Raw genomic sequence first — 6,864 nt, 5'->3', positions numbered from 1 at the left:
AAATGTGCGTACTTGTTTTGGGGAACCCTGATTACTTGGCAATGTGTCCAGTTTACTGGATATTCTTCTTAGATGTATGCAAGTGCATGACAAATACTTGAGATGGAGACTCTCACTATTGAATAAAAAGGAAGGAGAAGAAAGCCAGGTTTCCAAAATAAGTTCTGTTGTACGGGAGCAACCAGGTTACTATGTACTGTAAACATGTTCTCTAATAACCAACGCTGGTGTCTCTGAGTAGTTACATCACATACAAAAAGTTTCATTGTCCATGACATAGTGGATCTGTCGTTCCAGAACGCACACTATTTTTCACGGGACAGATTCAACAAGGGTCTGGAAACCCCCAAAAAATGATTTTGGTCACATATTTTTGATTTGCGATTATTCTGTTCCACCACATCTCAAAATTACTCTATTTGATTGGAATCTTGTGATTCTGCAGGCCATTTGAGTACAGGCAATTCATTGGGGCCCAATAATGTGCCAAGACAGTGTTGTGTTGTTGATTTGAGGCAACACAACACCGCGAATTTGGCGTAATTGTTTACGCCAAATTCCGACTGTGCCTTCCAAATGTCGCAGAAATGGAGATTCATCAGACCAGGCTACGCTTTTCCAATCTTCTACTCTTACAGTTTTTGAGAGCCCATGCTTATTGTACGCTCAGTTGATCTTTGTCAGGTGACAGGAGTGCACTGGACATTGCTTATTCTCTGTTTACCCTGGAGATGGTTCATTGTGAAAATCAGTGCACTTACTGAAATACTTAAGAACCTCTTAAGCACGGCGGTCCCCCCATTGGACCCCTCCCACCGTTTTTTTTCGAGATAATGTCTCAGGGCTTCTTAACATTTATGAAACTATTAATGTGTAGCACCAGATTAACGGGAAGAATCTCAGCTAACTGAAGATATGAACCATTTTTACCAAAACAAAACACAAGTCTCATAAGAAGCGTCTAAATGACCCCTGAGCGAAACAATTCTAACGCACTGCGGCACACAATTCAAGATAAAAATACCCTTATTGCTTATCGTAGCTGCACATACAATATAGCCGATTAAAGCTGAGACTCCACTGATTATTTAGGTATAGTATCATCACTGAGCGATCCGAACTTGCGACAGGGGAAGCAAACACAGACATCACAACACGTACCTTTACGGAGCTTTTACGGCAGATCGTCTCAGCTGTCAATTAGGTCAAAAGACGTGTTCAATGGCATTAAAACGAAAAACAAAAAATGCTACAACTGTTGATCCATAGGTTGATAATGTACCTGTGCCTTTTAAAAAATTATTTATAATCCATAATTCCATTTTTTATGTAAAAATCGGAGCGGAAAAGTTAGCTGCTAATGGTAGCCACCAGAGTGTATGCAGCTTCCGGTTTTGGTAACGCGTCACTCTCACTCCTTATTTGTTAACGTTTTGGTGTGTATATAACTTTCCCTCGATTCCATTGGCTCTAGCGGTTATAAAGAGATTTCATTCATCAAAATCGAGCAAGGGGGGCCAGAGATAGGTCAAATCCACCCAAATGACCCCAGAAGTGGGGGTTTTTGGCTAAATCTCTCTAAAAAGGTCACATTTCACTTGTTTTGCATCAATCTTGATACAGGGTACTTATTATATGTTGTACTTTGGATTCCTAAAGCTTTTAGTCTACCTTACCATCATCCAAGGGTAGTTTTCACTATAAGTAAAAAATAATATTTGGACGGACACTATAATTTACAGTTTTTTACTATGTAAAATCTGAATTTTCTTTAAAATAAAAAACATCTATATTGATTCTGACTTTTCTACATCCAACTCACAGGTTTATCATTACTTTGAGAATAAAGATTATTAATTTAACCCTTTTAGAAGGGAAGATATGGTCATTTGTTCTGGGAATGTCATTTTCGAGCCTGAGACCTGAAAAACAGGCTCAGGGCTTAACAGGTTAAGCCCATCTAGCAACAACAACATCCATGTCCTGATCAACCCTCTCTTAAATTACCTTTCTTTCTTTCTTTCTTATTATTATACTTGTTTGAACTTCAGCAGATTGTCTTGACCATGTCTACATGCCTGTTCACACAAAGAACAAAACAGTCCAACTCTAGGTGAATGTAATACATCAAGATGAGCGGTCCAATTAACCCAAATATTAGTTTAAAATGTATTATTATAATTTTCACGTTTTCTTACAATAAGATCTGTAGAATGTACATTTACTGTAAAAAAACTTGGATATGTTATTCAAGCGCATTGTTTGTGATTTAATGTGAAAATTATAATAATAAAACCAAAAGGTAAAAATGTAGGGTTTCCGTTTCAGTGTATTCAGTGTATGGCACACACTTAACAGTCCAGTGAACTTGTACGTGCTTGAGAAAATGCATTGTGTTGGTTATGCGTGCAAGTCTACTGCACAAGATTGTGACATAAGATCAAATTAAAGTCACCATGAAATCTTTTCAGAGTTGTGAAATCCTGTTTCATAGCATTATAGAGCAGTAGAAACTGAGAGGACTCCCTTGTTGCTCAAAATTGACGTTTGTATTATATTTCAAATTTGTACATGTACCTGAGCAACACAGACAATAACAGAAGGCTATTTCTAGTGTGAAGGCCTGCTATCCTGATATAAGTGCCTCATCAGTGTCTGCTCAGAACATAGACGCATAGCTCTCTTTTACTTTACCTTCACGTATAGCGTGTTATGGAAACAAAAGAGTGTCCTCTCTCTGCTGTGAAAATATAATACGCTGACGTACAACAGCTTCGACCTGTGTCAGCAGTGTGTGAACAACACGTCCGTGTTAAAAATAACGTTAAGAATAGAACAACAGAAGCCATTGCGTAAATAAAAAAACATCTATCATGACAATGAATTATGTGTGAAAGAGCTTATAACTTTTTGAATAATTTATGTCCTGGAGAACAAAGGTCTTGGATTATGGTGTCTGGGATCAGCTGAATGTGTTAACAATATCCTCATATTTCTATGACGTGAGTGTGCCTTCTGTATGTCAGTTTAACACTGGTCTGTTTAGCCATGCTGGTGTAACAGGTGTGATCTTGCATTGTGCGTCAAACCGGTGAGGATTCCCAGTTTATTCTGGTTATAGACAAAGTAAAGTGCGGTCACTGAACTGTTTTGGAACATGTTTCTTCAGTGATGACACTAACAATAATAGAAACACTCATGTTACCACAGAAACACACATATTGTAATTTGGTCAAATATAGTGGTGCAAGAACAAGTCACAAAACACGGAACCCGGAAACTCTGGTTCTGGTTCCCTTCTCTTTAAGTTTTTTTTAACTTGTTTTTGGTTAGGTGCCTTAAAAAATGTCCTTGGTTAGTACAGTATAAGCTTAAGAGTTTTTTACGTTTTGTTGTCTACAACATAAAATACGTCAAGTTAATACCCCTCTCGTGAATTTCTGAAGCTCCACCTAGCTTAGCGGTGGGTGATTGGAATGTTAGCATTCCGTTGTTTGGAGAACAGATATAAGGAAATCTAAAATTGCTTGTACTGTACTTGTACATGTCTAAACTCCTCTTCAAACAGGATACATTCATATCATATAATTATGAACAAAAATACTGATCTTCAACATTAATGACCTGTTTTATCTTGAACATCAATGTGCGGTTTTACATCATGGTCCTTTTTATTGCTCCTCATTCTCTGACTTAGGGTGTGGACAAACTTTCACAAGAGAACCTTATTAGGCTCAGGGACAAAGGCAACATTTAAGCAAAGAATGTGTTCCCTTTGGCCAGGGCCTGAACATCCGACACTCCCTCAGTGAATCACAGCCATATTAATTCTGAGTGGATTTAAAAATATGGTGGCTGAAAGAGGGATTAAGGTGTTGAGCTGCATGAGAATCAGAATACAATGAAACAGATTCAGAACACATTTAATCAGCTCTGTGTGTTCACTGAAGTGCTGCATGAACGTCATGGAGACAATCCAACATACAGTTAGTCTGGACCTAACTTTAAATTAGTTGACAGAATAAATCTCTGTGCAACATGGTGATGTTATTTATTTGGTTGACAAACTGTACAAACTGGTTAACAATGAAAGTCACAGTTTAAATGTTTCTGGGACTCTTTAGACATGATCAGCAGTACAAGGACTTTACATTTTTAAGAGGCTGTTAGGGGGTTTCCCTCACCTGTAGTGTGTTGTAAGATAAGATAAGATAAGATAAGATAAGATAAGATGGACCTTTATTAATCCCTGTGGGGAAATTCAGTTGTACAAGCAGCAACAGGGTAAGCGTGAAAAAACAGGACAGCAAAGATTCACACAGATTAATAAAATAAAAAATAAAATCAAGAAGAACAATTTAAATAATAATGATAATAATAATAAAAGACTGTGAAATAGGAGATGAGTAAAAATAAGAGTAAAATAACTGTCAGCATATATACATATTTGGTCATCTAAGTTATGAAGTACGAAATGGGTTCAAGTGACAAGTGAAAAGTGAAAATGGACATCTGTACATATAGTGACATATCTATCTACATATTTGGTCAAATACTAATATATTAACATGGGTTGTGGAAACAGTGTATATTTATGTCCAGTGATTTTATTTTATTTTATTTCTTTTTCATTATTGACCCCTTGTTGTGCAGCCTGATGGCTACAGGCACAAAGGACTGTCCGAGGCGCTTGGTGTTGTGTCGTGGAGGGATGAGTCTGTGGCTGAACGTACTCCTCATCTTCTCTAGCTCTGCATGGAGTGGGTGAGAGGGGTTCTCTAGGATACTGTCGAGCTTCCTCCTCGTCCTCCCCTCTGCCACCTCCTCCAGATTGTCCAGTTGTACTCCCACTACAGAGCTAGCCTGCCTCACGAGCTTGTTCAGCCTGCCAGTGTCCCTAGTGTTTGTGTTTCCACCCCAGCACACCATGGCAAAGAAGAGCCCACTGGCCACCACAGACTGGTAGAACATCTGCAGCAGCCTCGTGCGCACATTGAAGGACCTGAGCCTCCTCAGGAAGAACAGCTTGCTCTGTCCCTTCCTGAAGAGAGCATCAGTGTTGTCTGACCAGTCCAGTTTATTGTTTAAGTGCACTCCCAGGAACTTGTAGCTGTTCACCACCTCCACATCCTTCCCCCTGATGGTGATGGGGGTCAGAGGCCTCTTCCTGCTCCGCCTGAAGTCCACCACCAGCTCCTTAGTCTTGCTGATGTTGAGCTGGAGGTGATTGTTGTCACACCAGCCTACGAAGTTCTCAACCAGGGCCCTGTACTCCTCCTCATTGTCATCTGTGATGCAGCTGACAATAGCCGCGTTCACACCAAGTACTTTCCTGTACTTAGTTCCGGCACTAAGAGCCCTGGCGCTTTTAACCCCAGGGCACTTAGTACAGATCGCGTTCACACCGGAGTACTTTTCCCTGAGGGAAGATTACAAGTACAGTAGGTGGCGGTAAGCACCTTAAAGTTGTTTGCAATCCGCTACAAAACAAGAGAAGAAGAAGAAGAAAAACTTCCCGCGTATACTGTCTGTTGTTTACCTTCCGACCTCAGACATGATGGAGATGGAGTCGACTGAAGTTGTGCTGTTTGTGCTCATGTTATACAGCTTTGTAACTTCGTTAATGCGGCCAGAGCCTGAGCCTATTATGGCGCGTTTCCACTACAGCGCGGAGCACGGTTTAAGAGGGCTGTGACGTCAGCGGCCCGTCTTTGGTTGCGTTTCCACTTGGCCTAGTACCGGCCGGCGGGTCCTAATTCACAGTTTTTCTGGCCTCATAAAATCGTGGTTCTCGGGCCAGAGACAACGAGGCTGAGTCGGGCTGAGTATGCTAAACTAGAGAGAGGATCGCTGGCAAGGGGGCTACAACTACAACAAGATGGACATATTTGACCGTGATTTAATTGTAATACACGTTTCAAAATGATGCCGAAGTAACAACATACTGATACCGGTTAGTAAAAACCATGAATTAATGCTTTGTCAAGTCTGCAGACAGACGGCAGGCGAAAAACCTTTTAAAATGCGTGTTTTCTAAATGGAGATTGGCTAAGCTAACGCAGTATATGCTCCGACCGTCCACACTCACAACAACGGCCTATACAGACATAAATAAAGCAGCGACTGTATTCACCATGACACAGGCAGTCTGTGGTGTGTACTTGTTTAACTTTTGTCGAGTTTCTGAACATATATAAGGAGCTGTGAGCTCTGAGTGCTAACAGCTAACGGCTGTGTTGTGTTTCTGGAGTTCTCACTGAAGATGACGTCACGGCTCCGCCTACACTGTGTTACTATAGTAACTACCCCAGTTCCTAAACTGTAATGGAAGCGCAGCATGAAGTGAGTCGGCCCTGTTAAGGCCAAGCCGTACCGAGCGTGGCCGAGGCCCGCCGTGTAGTGGAACTGCGGCATAAGTGAGCCAGTCCTAACGAGGCCCAGCCATACCGAGCGGGGCAGAGCGAGGCCGTGTAGTGGAAACGCGCCATTAGGCGTCCGACAAAAATCCGGAGCCGCCACACGTCGAATGCTATAATCGCAAAGTTTCTTCAGCATCAAAGGCAGTTCAAAAGCTTTAGGAAAAGGATTGGCCGACGGAAAGCACACGATTGCCATGTTTCACCGTAGGATGGCTGATACAGGATCTGTTTAATCGCCATGTCGGTTTTCTTTATTGCACTCTCAAGACATAACATTAAATAGAAATATTTTAAATGTAACTAAAGTGTCAGTTGTACATGTCAGTAAACATTGTCAATATAAAATAAAGTGTCAGTTGTACTATATAATAACAGTAATAACAATATAAAATAAACTCCCAGGTGTAGGGATAGTCTCAGCAGCAAACCCACCTTTATTATATAT

This window comes from Trematomus bernacchii, unplaced genomic scaffold, assembly GCF_902827165.1.
Source record: "Trematomus bernacchii unplaced genomic scaffold, fTreBer1.1, whole genome shotgun sequence".
Lineage (NCBI taxonomy): Eukaryota > Metazoa > Chordata > Actinopteri > Perciformes > Nototheniidae > Trematomus > Trematomus bernacchii.
This window is presented reverse-complemented; position numbering follows the sequence as displayed.